Source organism: Octopus bimaculoides, chromosome 7 (genome assembly GCF_046866305.1).
Source record: "Octopus bimaculoides isolate indiv1 chromosome 7, ASM4686630v1, whole genome shotgun sequence".
Taxonomy (NCBI): Eukaryota; Metazoa; Mollusca; class Cephalopoda; order Octopoda; family Octopodidae; genus Octopus; species Octopus bimaculoides.
The window spans coordinates 6,624,352-6,641,883 of NC_142934.1; positions in this window are offsets into that span (position 1 = coordinate 6,624,352).

The following is a 17,532-nucleotide window of genomic DNA, read 5'->3' on the forward strand; positions in this document are numbered from 1 at the left end:
TAATACACAAAATATTTTAACAAATTTTATCATACAATTCCTAATAATGTTTAATTCTAAAAATAGGATTTTTTAAAACATCGAATAGCTATGGGTATCCAGTAGAATAAAATAGGATTCTAAGAGGTCCTTAGGTAAAAAAAATAGTTGAGAACTTTTGATCTAAACCCACCTTATATATTTGCCATTTTCTCTCTTAGACAAGAAAATGTCTAACCCATGTCAGCAAGGAAAAATGGATGTTAATATAATGATGATGATGATGATGTGTATGTATATGTATATTTATATGTATATATTTATATATGTATTTATATAGAGATTTATACATACTTTTATATATTTATTATATAAGCCATCGTATTGTTACAAAAGTTCACTTCTGTCTGATGATCAGTTACAGGAAACTTGTTACATGAAACTCAGAGTTGTTGTTTGTGAAGTTTACCAGCTTCAGTAAAACTATATTTGCATGTGTATGCATATCTCTTTATATTTGTATACATACATGTATGTGTGTGCGTGTATGTGTATACACACATATATATATATATACACACACATACATATGTATATAGATACTTATATACTTACATACACGCAAATATTTGCAAATAGTTTATATTTATATATATGTATATGTATTTATATATTTGTGTAAATGTATATACATATGCACATTTATTTATATGGTTTATATGTTTATATATGTATATAAACATATATATACTCATATTTATATGTGTACGTGTGTGCATGTATATATATATCTGTTTATATGTTTATATATGTATACAGTTTTGTATAATGATGGTGATAAAAAGATATATATTTATACATACATTTATATTGAACATATATATATATTTATATACACACATATATGTATTTATATTTATATTTGTAAACACATGTATGTATTTATGCGTGAAGGCTCATGGCTTAGTGGTTAGAGTGTTGCACTCATGATTGTGAGATCGTGGGTTCGATTCCCAGATCGAGCATTGCATTGTGTTCTTGAGCAAAGCACTTCATTTCACGTTGCTCTGCGATCACTTCAGCATCTGACATGTGGCACCCAGTTGCACCTGTACAGGTAATGTCGATTTGATAGAGGGAGTGAGCTTATGTCTACACAAACATTTGATCACTATAATCAAATCATCTGTATGGCTGCTCGGTAAAAAATTGTCGAACCGTCATTTGTTGTCTAATGACGGGAGAGTCCATTATATATCTATATATATATTTACATATGTACATATAACATACATGCATATATATAAGCATATATCTATATAATTTGTATGTGTGTGTATATATATATATATATATATATATATATATATATATATATATATATATATATATACATACACACACACAAACACATATACATATGTATTGTGTGTGCGTTTTAAGCAGAAAATAGTCAAAATCAAATGAGCTTGACTAGAACCTGTTCTATGTCAAGAGAGTGAGGTGTTTTGGTTGTTTTGAAGCTGGGAATCAAGAGAGATTTAGTCTGTTACTCGGCTACCTGTTTTTTACATTTCATTCATATTATTATTATTATTAATAATTATTATTATATAATGATGATGATGGTGATGATGCTATTGAATTTAATATTTCAATGTCATTTTTAAAATTCTGTTTTTGGTCTTTGCTAACAATACTTTTGTGGGTGAAGAAGAATTTTGTTTAATGTGAAAAAGTAAAAATTGTATTTTAAGAATGTTTGTCTGCAAATGGCATCCTTGTCTTAGCATTCTAATGACGGTCTTGACAACTGCAGTTCCTTTGTGAATCTCTTAATTTACATTCATATAAATTCTCACCTTTTTGTACAGACATAATTTTCATTTAAACCTTTGTAATAATTCTTATGTTTTCTTCTACTTTTCTTCTTCTTCTTTGTTCTTTTCTTCTTTTTTCTATTTCTCTCCTTTTTCTCCTTCATGTTCTTATATCTCTCTTCTCCTTCCTCAACCTCCTCCTCTTCCCTGCCTCCCCTCCTCCTCTTCCCTGCCTCCCCTCCTCCTCCTCGTTCTCTTCATCTGTTACTGTTACTTCCTGTAACTTGTATCCCTTTACTGCTTTTCTGTTTTTTTTTTTTATGTACTACATTGCCAAACTACTTGGGTTTAGCAACCAGCCGAGTTCGCTCCTCATGTTCTGTTACCGTAAAATAATTTAGAATCAGTGAGAAAAAAAAAATTAATAATTTAGATATGGTGAAGTTGCAGCATGCGTACAAGTGTTTGCACGCATGCAAACGCATGTATGAATATGTTTTTTTTTGCGTGTGTGCGTGTGTGAGTAAGTGAGTGTGTGTGTGTGGGTGTGTGTGTGTAATGAAGGACAACTGAACCAAACTAAGTAATTATATTTTGATTAAGTATAAAAAAAAAAAAACAGCTGTTGCAACAGTCGAATTTTTACACCATCAGTTGTCACTTCATATCCCGTTGCTTGTGTTCAGATTAATGAATAAAATATTGAATAAAAAAGAAAGAAAAATATACACAATATCTATTTTTTGAATGTTTTATTTTTGATTTTGTTTTTGTTTTGTTTGGTTTTGTTTTGTTTTGTTTTTCTTTATTTTTTTCTGTTTTTTTTTTCTTTTGGCATTTTGTAGATTAAAGCAAACAGTATAATGTGCATCTGCACCCAGATTTAAACAGAAACCATAAGACGCATTCATTCATGCATATGCACACATCCACATCCACACACACACATAAGCATACATACACATACATATAACGCTGGACTGGCTCCCGTGCAGGTGGCATGTAAAAGACACCATTTCGAGCGTGGCCGTTGCAAGTACCGCCTGACTGGCCTTCATGCCGGTGGCATGTAAAAAGTACCCACTACACTCTCAGAGTGGTTGGCGTTAGGAAGGGCATCCAGCTGTAGAAACTCTGCCAAATCAGATTGGAGCCTGGTGTAGCCATCTGGTTTCACCAGTCCTCAGTCAAATCGTCCAACCCATGCTAGCATGGAAAGCGGACGTTAAACGATGATGATGATGATGATGATACGCAAATACACACACATACACATATATACATTCTCATACACACATGCACATATATACATACACATACATACATACATATAAACACACACACACATATATATGCAATTACTCTACCTGACATGACCCATTAAACTCAGCAGAGCTGCCTCTCAAATCTACATTTTGCTGCCTTATTCCTTTTTATTACCATATTTCTGTTTCAAAACATTTGTTTTAATTAATTTTGAAAATAATGAAGGATTTAGTAAAATAACATCAGTATTAATAAGCTGGTGATTAAAATATAATTTTACATCTTCTAGATGGAAGATTTTAAATTAGATCACTTTCACACTTTTGTTACCATATTTCTGTTTAAACTCCCTGCCTTTTGTTTTTTTTATATTTAATTTCACATACATGAAGACTTTAGTACAACTTTGTTATCTTTAAACTGATGTTTGGAACACACATTAATTTAGGTTACTTTAAAAACAGTAAATTTGTTTCAAAGAACCAGGGACAGTTGGTATCAAAAGAGTTAAACAGATGCAAGTCACTCCATTGCCGGGACATGTAACTTTTTCAGAAATATAGAATAATTTTCCTTAAAATCACAGCAAAAAAATCTACGGCAGGTTTGAACTAATAACCCTTCGATCCAAGACACATATCTTCTCCTCCATCCCAGTTTGCTAATAGCTGCTTCACTACATAGGTATGTAGATACAACTAAGAATATACAAACATCATCGCCATTTAATGTCTGATTTCCGTGCTGGCATGGGTTGGCTGACTGTATCGAGCTCCGATATCTTCTTTGGCAGGGTTTCTACAATGGGTATCTTTTCCTAATGTCAGCCACTTTACAGAGTGTATTGAGTGCTTTTTACATGATAAAGACATCATGTTCTCATTTGCATTTACGTTTACACTAGTGAAATCATCTTGTGTCCGACAAATTAGCAGTTTGACAAACAGGGACTGATAAGATGAGTACAGGAGTTGGTAAGGTCAACAAAAGTCCTTGAAAGCTCCTGTCTTGCCACGGCTCAATGGCTTGAACAAAAAGAAAACTCTTATTATATATATATATATATATATATATATATATATGTGTGTGTGTGTGTGGGGGGTGTATATATATATATATATATATATATATATATATATATATATATATATATATATATATATATATATATATATATATATATACACACATATATATATGCACACACACACACATATACATATATATGTATATGTATATATATATATATTGATGATATATATATATATATATATATTCTTTTACTTTCTTTTACTTGTTTCAGTCATTTGACTGCCGCCATGCTGGAGCACCGCCTTTAGTCAAGCAAATCGACCCCAAGACTTATTCTTTGTAAGCCTTGTACTTATTCTTCTGCCACATACTTAGTACATATGCTTTGTTTATGAGCTCATTAGCTGTGGGATTGTATCAGAGGTAAAGTTCTTTTAAGACACCAAGTGTTAAAAAGCACTGAATACCCCAAATCAAGTGAGACTCTGAAGATGGTTAAGAACAATGGATATTAGTATTTCACTGTTTTTGCAGCTCATCAGCATCATGTAGTTTAGTCACCTTGAAATGAATTAGAATCTCAGGTTTGAGATATATATGCAAATAGTGTAGAGTTTGTCTGCAGATGTGCAACTGTACCATACAAGCAGGACATAATTAAATTTGAATTACATTATATATATATATATATTTACATATGTAATATCTGTTTACCAGATACTGCAAAGTGACTAAGAAGTTTGCTTTGCGACTATGAAATTCCAGGTTCAATCTCACGTCATGGCATTTGGAAGCTATTGTATTTTACTGTACGCTTGGCTCAATCCAACCCTTGGAAATGAAAGTGAGTTGAAAATTTTGTTGAAATCCGGATGGACTCTCCCGGTAATTCAAGGGCCTAGTTTGTTAGACTCTGTCAGAGTGATTTTATTCGAGAATGACATCAAAATCAAACTTTTCTATGGAATACTCAGCCATCTCACATGCTTATTCAATGAGCAGATCATCCAGTTGATTTCTCTGCAGTACACACATCATAGCCTTTTCTGTTGTAGATGAGGGTTTGCTATGTTTGTTGAACAGCCTGCACAGATGATTTGTTTATAGCGATCCAATGTTTGTGCTGCACATTTACTCTCTCCATCAAATCATCATTGCTTGTTCAAATGCATGATGTGCCACATGTCAGATCAGATGTCAAAGTGTTCATGGAGCAACATGAAATGAAGTGTTTTGCTCCAGAACACAACACACTGTCCAGTCTGGGAATTGATACCAAGATTCTGGTTTCAAATTTTGGCACAAGACCAGCAATTTCAGAGATGCGTGAACAATTCGATTACATCGACCTCCAGTACACAACTGGTACTTATTTTATTGATCCTGAAAGAATGAAAGATAATATCAACCTGGGCAGAACTTGAACTCAGAATGCAAAGACATGAAATGTTGCTAAGGATTCTGCTTTGAATTGAAACTAAGATATTGCTATTATGAGTGCAACACCCAAGCCACTAGGCCATACATCTTCATATATACATCTTCCTTGACAGAAAACGCCATCATATATACCAGGGAGTGTCTGGTATTGTTGCTGTCTGTTTTTATGGTGGACAGAATTATTACCTAAAAAGCAAAAATTTTAAACTGAAATTACTGAAAATATTTAGAAAGTAATTGTGTTTTTTCTGTTTCTTTTCTTTTTTTTTTTTTTTTTTTTGCTTGCTCAGTATTGTGCAACCCTCATTTCTTCTGTTTGTTATGTGCTCTATCTTTTGTGGTTGGCTGTTGATACACATTGTATGTATGTATTGGTTTGTCACTAGTTAAGTCTATAAAATGTTATGTTAGTAGCATTTTCTGCAGACGTATGTGATATCAGAAGAGTCATACATTATGACAGACAGTGCTGTGTGTGTGTGTGTATTTTTATCCTTTACTTGTTTCAGTCATTGGATTGCGGCCCAGCTTGGGCATCAACTTAAAGAGTTTAATCGAATAAATCATCCTCAGAACTCATTTTTTTGAGCTTGATATATATTCTGTCAGTCTTCTTTGCCGAACTGCAAAGTTATGGGGACATAAACAAACCAACTCTAGTTGTCAAGTAGTCGTAAGGGACAAATATAACAGAAACACAAAAAAAAAAATGTGCACGCATATGTGAAAGGTTTCTTTCAGTTTTCATCTACCAAATCCACTCAAAGATTTGGTTGGCCCAGGGCTGTAGCAGAAGTCGTTTGCCCAAGGTGCCCCTCAGTAGGACTGAGCCCAAAACCACATGGTTGGGGAGCACTTTTTTACTTGTTGACTCTGGAGGGCAGAGAAATGGTGGTGGTGGTGGTGGGGGGGATGTGTAAATAATATATCTGTGTGATTAACACATGCAAACATCATCCTAAATAACTTTTTGTGTCCATTTTTGGGTTGGACACATCTCTAATACAGCCGATTGCCAAATATCTCCAGCATTTATTTTTCATGCCCTTATTGAACTCTCTCTACAAGGCTATTCTCTTTTGATCGTAGACACCATGTTTCCACTCAGCAATTCCTGTTTATTTGCTGTATATGTCCATAAACCAGCTCCTACTTTCCTACATGTGCTAGGACTAAATAAACAAAGAAAATGAGAAACCTATTTTATTAGACTCTCCTAATCACCTATACATAAGTTCAAACCACGGCTCAGCAAGTGCATTGCTTGAAGGAACTTTTTATGCCTTAGTTTATCTATTCCTGAGTAATTAACCTATCGAAAGTCTAGCTTCCTATCCATGAGAATATACATCTCACACTTTGGATTCTGATATTATTCAAAAAGTTGACTCAGCTAAAATACTGAGAGTAAGTGATAAGAAATAAAAATGTCGATTAATATTTTAGGTGAAATGAGTCCATGACCTATATTTATATCCCAGTAGTAAACCACTTCACTTCACTTCACTTACAATGATAATGGCTTTTGCAAATGCCACACATTCTCATTTCCCCCCTTTCTTATATAAATCCGAAAAATGTGTTGATGTAAGAAATCAATATAATTATAGATTTGTGAAAATTTGTCGAGACACATAGCTATACTGCAATATTCTCTGTAGCTGTCACCACCACCACCACAACTTCTGCTACTCTCTCTTCCACCTCCATCACCACTGCCACCACCACCGCCACTACTACATTATAAAGTCTATTTACAGCACTTGTACTACTAGTGTTGTTTCTTCTACTAATCCTACTGCATCACTTCTACTGTCTTCTACTTTCAATTACTGCATTGTTGCTTCAGTGCTTCTACTGATATCTCCATTGTTGTTGCTGTTGTTGATGTTTATGTTCCTATCATCTCAACACAACGGCCAAAACAACACTAGCGCAACTTTATTTTTTTAATAATAGCAAGTACACTTAAGGACATTTACTAAAGCTCCTGTCTCTGCAAATACCGCTTTCACAGAATTAGCAAACCAACACAATTCTCCTTACCTTCAACAAATTATCATTATTATTATTATTATTATTGTTCAGTAGTTTTATTTTTATAACGTGCTTTCACTTCACTACCGAGTGCAGCTCTGTGCGCCTTGGGTATGTGCTGTGGTTTGCTGTGGTGCTCTTATGGTTACTGTATTGAAAGTGTTTTGCATAGGATGTGTGCAGTGCTCAGTAGTGCAATTTTCTGTATGTTATATATATTTGTAAGTCCTGGTGTTTTTGTTATGTATTTGTCTGAATATTTTTTTATTATACCTAAGGCACCTACTATGATAGGAATTGTTTCTGTTTTTAGATTCCACATTCGAGTTACCTCTATTTCCAGGTCTTTGTATTTTGATTATTATTATTATTATTATTATTATTGTTATTATTATTGTTATTATTATTGTTATTATTATTATTGTTATTATTATCATTATGGCGGTGAGCTGGCAGAATCGTTAGCATACTGGGTGTTGGACCTCATGAAGGCAAAATGGTTGAGTTCCTTTTGAGTGTTGGACCTCATGGAGGCAAAGTGGCTAAGTTCCTTTGAAGCACTGGGCCTCACGAAGTTGTTTGGTGGCATGCTGGCAGAAGTGTTGGGCCTCACGGAGGCAGAGTGGTTGAGTTCCTTTCGAGCGTTGGGCCTCACGGAGGCAATGACCGAGACCTTTGGCATTACGTTGTGCTTGAGAAGAAGACCCATCAAGCTGAGCAAAATTGCAGTTGTGGCAAATACTGGTGTCATGCAAATGGCACCCATGCTGGTGGTACGTAAAAGCACCCATTACACTCTTGGAGTGGTTGGCATTAGGAAGTGCATCCAGTCATAGAAAACTGTGCCAAATCAGACTGGAGTCTGGTGCAGCTTACCAGCTCCGGTCAAATCGTCCAACCCATGCCAGCATGGACAACAGACGTTTTTTGATGATGATAATGAGGATGACAGAAGCATACACACACACACATACATATGTACATACATATACACTATATTATTTTATGCACACGTACATATATATTCATACACACACACTCATATATCTACATATATGTGTATATATGTGTATGGAAGCATGTAGCTTAGTGGTTAAGTCATAAGATCGTGGTTTTGATTCCTTGACTGGGCGATGCATCATGTTTGTGAGAAAAGCACTTCATTCCACATTCCTCCAGTAACCAATAAGTGAAACATAACTAAACTTCTGTGTTTGAAGACATTAAAGATGCATGGGCTTAAGGATGCACTCTGATTTCAATTGCCCATATTCAGGAATAAGTTTTCAGTGTATTAAAATAATAATAATGAAATTATTGTATACAGTGCTCAGGTGCACTACCATATTTCTGTTGAGATGCTCTGTGTTTCTTTTAATCAATTTAAAAATATAACAAAGAATTTAGTAAAATAAACTAAGTTATCATTAAGCTAGTGTTAGGAACATGAATTGTGACAATGGTGATGATGGATGATGACGATGATGATGATGATGATGATGATGATGATGATGATGGATGATGACGACGATGTTGAATATGATGATGATTATGATGGCGGTGTTGATGATGGTGATGATGATGATGATGATGATGATGATGATGTCGCTGAAAACATCTCCCTAAAAGAAAGTAACTTTACAATAAATTGTGGGGACCCAAAGCTAAAAGGCTTGCAATAATCCTAAATAGATGCAGGAGGACAGTTGTGGGCAACTTGTCACACTTGGGGGGGGGGGGGGAGTGCATGTGCTTTATAAACTTCCAGTTGCATGTGTAATATCATGATTTTATAAGCATAATAACTACTATTACTTTCATAATAGTCTTCAAGTCTGATTCTGTTAATCTTTAATCTTAGCAATTTCATTTCTTTCTCTCTCTCCCTCATTGACACTTTGTCTTAAAAAAAATTTTCATGATATACAAAGTGTAATATACTTCATAGAGTAACTGCTGCATTTGTTGAGTATATAAATAGTTTGGCTGTTTGTTTCTCTGGGGACTGTTAGAATGATGTGGACACCTCTGATGAGACCCCAATAAGGTACGAAAATCGATTAAGGTTGTACATCAATTTTTCAGTCTGTGGAGAAATGGCTAAAATTTGCCCTGTTTATAATTACACCACGTTATATATATAGTGCACTCTCTACAACTGTATAGTGCTTGCTAAATCATTGCTTTAGTGATGTGGCCTAATTTATGATAAATGGCACTCTGTTAGTTATGATGAGGGCTCATTGAGAGTCAGTGCGACACAATGTAACAAGGCTGGCCCTTTGAAAGAGAGTTACTCCTCATTTTTGCCTGCTGAGCCACATGAAATAGAGTGTCTTGCTTAAGGATACAACACACTGCCAAGAATTGAACTTGTGACTTTACAAATATGAGCTGAGTACCCTAACCACTGAGTCACATGCCTTCACAATTTATGATGGGGATATCTCATAAGACTTGTGAGAAAAAGGTTTTTTTATGATTGAAACAAACTTAGAGTAAAGACATGTCAGTGATGAGGTCTTAAATGGTGACAAAAGAATTTTGACAAACCTAGCTGCTTGATTGATTGACTGAATGATTAATCAAACTATCAATTAGTTAATTGGTTAGTTGATTAGTTAATGAACTGACTAATAATAACAATATAAAAGAAGTGAAATAGAACCAGTGCATGTGTTTATTATTGGCATATTGACCCTCCCAAGCTACAGCAAGATACAAATAGATATGTTACCAAAAATACCCAAATTGTATGAGATATGAATATAAAATTAGCACTAATAGGCACCATACACTTATTACAAGAGACACAATGTGTAAATGCACTGAAGAAATGGCAACGTTAAAGCACGACTGATTTTATATACACCTGCAATGCCTGGTACATAATAACTGGTTGGATAATAGAGCAGATGCTTGCAATATAATGAAGTATCAAATACTCACTATTAATGATAATAATAACAATAATAATACCAGCATTAACAACGACTGGAACTATTTCTAGAACCATCATTAGTATTGGAATTATTATCCCTTTTAATTGAATCATTATCAAGCATTGTTTGAGGTGGATCTTACCAATGTTTGGCCCTTATATCATTATATCAAAGTGGCTGTTTACATACATGCAATACATACATGCATACACACACATGATGTATATCTATATCTATATCTATATATATGTATATATATATATATATATATATATATATATATATATATATATATATATATATATATATATATATATATATATGTATGTATGTATATGTATGTATATTTAATCAATACTGATATAGGGTGAAAATTAATAATTAATAATTAATAATTTCACCAAGTAGTTCGGTATGTTAAAAGAACCAATATCAGTAAACTTATACAAAAATTTTATGCTTATAATTATAAAATTTTTGTATATGTATGTGTATATATATATGTGTGTGTGTGTGTATGTGTATATGTATATATATATATATATATATATATATATATATATATATATATATATATATATATATATGTATAGATTCATATGCATACATATATACATATACATGTACATATCTTGTATTGATGTATTCAGTTTTTCAATTCATCTTCATCGTCTTTTATTATGACTAATAGGTTTTGAATAAATTACATTACCAATTGTGAAAGTTTGGGTTTTCTAATGGCAAGTACCTAGCTTGCACAACGATTCCAAAAAAAAAAAAAAGAAAAAGAAAAGAATCTTGTTTTGATACCTTGTAGATATTTTTCACATTTTTTTTTTTTATATATATATCACTTTGGAAAAGCTATGAACATCACAACTAACAGTTTCCCTTTCTCTCTTGAAAAACAAAAGAAAAAAAAGAAAAAGAATTAATCACCTATGGATGGCACCTTCTGATTACAAGAATGTCAAACAGTTGGCATCGTTTGTCACATCTACATGAAATAAATGGAATAACAAACGTATTGATAATATTGACTGGTGTGGGAAGAAATGATTGGTTAACAGGTTATCTTTGTTGTTTAGCCACAGGTCAACCTTGATTGAGAAAACCTAGGATCAGAAGCTTTTCACCTGTCACCATCATACTTGAATATATTTCAATGTCTTTATTTATTTATTTATTTATAATGTTTATATATATATGTATATATACATATATATATACATATATTTATATACCTATATACCTATATATGTGTGTGTGTATGTAAATATATATTATATATTATATATATATATGAATATATATATATACACACACACACACACACACACACACACACACACACACACACACACAAATAATATATTTACATTTACACACACATATACGCATTTGCATATACACACACACACATACACACATGTATGGGTGTATGTGTATATACATATATATGTATATATATATAGTTTTACACGCACACATACATAGATGTGTGTGTGTTTGTATTCAATTATATATATATTCTTGAATGGACATTAAAGTGCAAAAAAATTAAGCAAACTGCTATGGTATCCCCACTGACCTTGCCATCATTGGACTTCATACCCAGGTGAAAGACTGTAGAACATTCTCCAGATATGGTGTGGTTAAATGACTCGTAACAAACAAAATTGCCCCCCCTTATTCCAATGCTTCATTCAACATTTCAGTTTTGAAGAAAAAACAACAAAATAATACCAAAAAAAAAATAACAAACAAAATAAAAATCCCAAAAGAAAAACAAAAAAGTAAGCAAAATTAGAAACAAAAAAATTGTTCTATAAAAAGACAAAAAATTTTAAAAAGAGACAAAAAGATAAAAAGAAACCATTGAAATATAAAAAGTAGAAAAGAAATTGATAACATTAATTAAAAAAAAAAAATCAAATTTCAGAAACTTTTTTGAATTCACTGTCTGTGGAAGCAGGACATGAAATATTAAAAAGAAAAAAAAATCAATTCTTTTGATTATTATTATTATTATTATTCAGAACTTTATGGCATTATGTTTTTTTTCTTTTCTTTGCAGTGTTTTATTTTCATGTTTATTGTTTGACTGTTTTAACATCTTATAATCTTTGTTGATTGTTTATTATAAATTGATAATTTCTGTACATTTTATTTTATTTTTTTTTGAAAGTGTTTTTTATAGGAACCAAACAACAAGAGTAGTAATGATCGTTATGTGATGGGTGAGTAGTTTAACTCGTTAGCATTCAAATTATTCTGTCAAATGCAATGCTTATTATTTATTCACATTGTTTTGAATTAATCATGCAATTATCTCATGGCTTTGAGATTTCAACGATGTGATTGTTTATTCTTTTGAATGACATTGTAGGGTAGGCGTGAGAGGCCAGATCTGATTGGTTTGAACAAAAACATGTAGAAGAATTCAGCCAGCTATGACTGGTTTAAATGCTAAAGAGTTAAGGTTGCTGAGATATTTTGCCCCTTTATCTTTAGTTCGAACCAATTTAATGCAAAGTTCTGTATTCCTTTAAAAGATAAGCAAGATAGCATTGATAACATATGATATCTAATACAATATTCTTCCAGTATAATACAAACAAGCACAATAGTCACTACTCACAACAGGTATTTAGTACTCACAATTAATTTTGTATTTGTAGGTATTTAGTATACATGGTTATATTATCTTCATAAATATTTGGTATATATGCATGTGTAGGTTACTTGGTGCAATTAGGCCAATGTACGCTTCATGCCTATATCAAGGGCATTAATATTATATTGGAGCTGATCTTGCATTCATTCGGAATCAAAATTGGTTTGGGTTAGTTTGGAATTGTTTTCAGTTTAACTATTGTTTTTTTTTTATTGTAATTGTAATTGGTATATATATTAATAATAATACATTGATGGTATGTTGAGTAAAGTTGATATCAATTAAACTGGAAAGAACACTAATGTTTATAATAAAGAATAAAATGTTTCGAATGGTACAACAATGGGCTATATACCTGTTGTAATTTAACCATCCATAGTCTGGAAATATTTCGGAATAGCGACTCCATCAATTCCTAGGGATTTCTGAAGAAGGAATTGTATTCCGAAATATTATCAGACTATGGATGGTTAAATTACAACAGGTATATAGCCTATTGTTTGTGTTATAGTGCATTGTTGTACCATTTGAAACATTCTATTCTTTACAAACAATACACAATGCTTCAAGCGAACTACAATACTCTCATAATGTTTATAATATACATACATGTACACACACACACACACACACACACACACACAGTGTTGATGTCGTAAGAATCATTTCATGTTATGAAGTTTCTAATGACATCAACAATATACAATTTGCACTGGCAAGAATATAGTTTCTTAAATGGATGGAGAAACTTGAATGAATTCTTTAGTCCAATGGTACAATGCCTGTCATGTTTACAGGAGATATGGGTTCAAATCCCTTGGGCATCCTTTAACTTTTTCTATCCACTGGGTTTTTTTAAACCCAATATTTATACACTTTTATTTATAACTTCTCTGTTGAGATCCACTGTTCCAAAACTGAACTATATATATATATATATATACACACACACACAAGCACACATATATTGATTAATTATAATCTAAACAGTATTTATTTTCTGTTAGTATAGAATACATAAACCTTTTCTTGTAACACACCAGCCATCACTGTATGTGACAATTGTAAACAAATACCTTTTTTTAGTTTCCACACAAAAACTGATGTACTTGACTGGTTTCAAATCTCATTTGATTCTCACCAGAGAAAAAATATCATTTGATCTGTTCAGAGAGAGAAGTATATCTAATAGCTATATATAGTCACTAACTGTAGTGAATTTGTTCAACAGATTACATTGATTTGTATAAAAAGTGTGATGATTGTTGATTTATTCATATTGTTTAATTCTTTTTGCAGTAAACATAGTTTATTCTCTGCTATATCTATTGTGCAGCACCAGAGAAAACTATTCACAACACACTGGAGCTGTCATAGTATTGTAATAACATTGTAAACAATACAGCAAGCCCAGTATTGCGGTAGTAAAATAAATCATTTTTATTCAATTATATTACAATATATTAATTTAAGTCATAATTAACCCTTTCACAAATCATAAGAGTGATTAGCTCCAGTTTTCACCATTTTATGTAGATGGAAAAAACATCTCTTAATTACTCTTTGTAGCTTTCTTTCATAAGATCTGATATTTATTCTCTGTCTAGATAAACTGATAAAACTGATAAATTATCTTCAGAGAAAGAAAAAGTCAGTTCTTAGTCTTAGACCCTGTAGTATCAAATTCCTTTTTGATTGGATGCAAGTTAATTACAATTAATACTCCAAGAGAGAAGAACTAGCCTACTATTACCAGTTGTTTGGTGAACTGAAGATTGTTCAGGGTAGTTTTTTCCAAAAAAATGAAAGAACCTTCAGTGCAATATGAGAAAACTATGCTTGTGTTGTGTTATGTACACACAACTTTATTCACTTACTCATTATATCTTTATTCACTATTCTAGCAGTCTATATACTTTGAGCATTTCTCTGAAATACAACTGTTATGGATGGCCATATATCCAGCAGTAGAGGAAAGTAAAATTAGTGCTTTGCCTTTCATCTTTTCGAAAAAAAAGTGCCAATTGAGCACCGGGGTCAATATAATTGACTCCCTTCTTCCTTTGAAAATTACTGGCCTTATGCCAAAACTGGGAAGAATTATTCCTGTTCAAATACAGCAGTAAACAACTAGATGGTCATGGTGGGGTTAAAGCCAAATGTGGTAGAGTAGAGAGATAATAAAGCCACCACATCAACAACATCCACTAAAGACAACATAAACAATAAAGAAATAAAAAATCCCAAAACAAAAGAAAAACATCAATATGAAGCGAAAATGATAGTGATAGTAGTGCTGGTGATGCTGATGATAATGGACATGTTAATGAGTTCTTGGAATGGAAAATGTTATTGGATTCTTTTTTATCTATTTATCAAGCTTATTCTTTAAAAAATAATATTGTATAAAACACATGAATTCACATCAAGTATTTTGCAAACCTAAAACAAAAACGAAATATGGTGTAAGATTTTATTGAAGTTTTTGGTAATTTTTTTCGATTATATACAAATTCTTCCACTGCAGAATCACACATATAAATTCAAAGACAAGCATACATAACGTAAGTTTTATACACATAAGAATTCCCTCACCTACATATGTGTACATGCATGCAAACATTCACAAACACGTATGCACACACATGCACATTATATATATATATAAACACACATACACACAAGCTGTTGTATCTATAAAACTAATTTCATTTCATTACACACATCTACACTGATACTTGTGAATACACCGCTAATTGCTACATTGAGGCACACGCATTTGACACCCAAATGGACACGATCACACACACATGCATACATACATGCAAGTACACATACATTCAAAGATACAGATATGTATATGAAAACATATGCATACAATGGATATTTATACACGATTATACACACTTGAAACCATCTAATATTCATATACATATTTATATGTTTATCTCTCTCTTTCTCTTTATATATATATATATATATATATATATCAGAATTAAGATATAAACTCAAATTAGGCAATCAAACTTTTTACATGTACTCATACTGTTAGAAATTCGACTTAAAATGAGTATATATGTATATATATTAATACATATCAACATATATGAATATTTTTAAATATATTTTAAAAAATATAAATATATATAAATATACATAAAAATACATGTAAATAAAACCTATGTAGGATATATATGTAAAGACGCATGAGAAAAAGAACTGATGACTTTTTTTCATACTAATATTAAGAGTGGTTAAGAGTTTCACTTAAAAGATCCATAGAATTCAAGAATTCAATGTGTTTTTTCAAAAATATATAAATGGTATATAAGGAATATAATACAATTTGATATTTCATAAGAAATAACAATAATATTATATATATATATATATATACAGATAACACAAACTTATGTATATAAACATATAAGGAAATATAAGGAAACTGACATACAGGCATACATAATAACATGCACTCGCACACACTTAACATTTGCTGTGACTTCAGAATCTAGCAATGAGCATGGAATCTTGCCCAGAGAGCCAAACAACTTAAGTTTCATCATTGGGTGTTCTGAGTGTCAGTTAGTGTGAGAGGCTATGAAAGTATTGATGATGTTTATTGATTGATCTCAGTCTTGGAGTAGTCTGCATCTCTTACTGACTGCCTCTGCTAAAAAAAAAAAAATGAAAAAATGAAAAAAAAAAAAAAAATGAAATAAAGAAACCTCTAAGAGGTGACAGCTTTTCATTTTCTCATTAGAGAAACCATAAGTAGAAGTAGTGGTAGTAGTAGTAGTAGTAGTAGTAGTAGTAGTAGTAGTTGTTGTAGTAGTAGTTGTTGTAGTAGCATAACTATTAAAGCAACAACAGCAATAATACTTGTTGCCGTTTTGGACCATTTATGGGCAATAAAATGAAGACAATGTTGGTGTTGATGATGATGATGAAGATAACAGATGAAGATGAGGATGATAATGACGGGGATGATGATGTTTGTGATGATGATAATGATATTCGATGATGGTGATGACGATGATTCCGATGAAAGTGACAATGACTATGATGATGGTGATGATGATGATGATGATGATGATGGCGATGACGATGACGACGATGATGGGGAATGATGGTGGGGATGATGGTGGGGATGATGATGGGGATGATGATGATAAGGATAAGAAAAATCCCGCAAAGATTGTAAAAGTGATATTGTATGTTTATTGCTTCCTTTTGTACACAGACTTAGATTTTCGTTCTTTTGCAAAAATTCCACACATGTCTTACATAACTATATGAAAAACCAACAAAATCCAGATAAAAGATATACATATACACA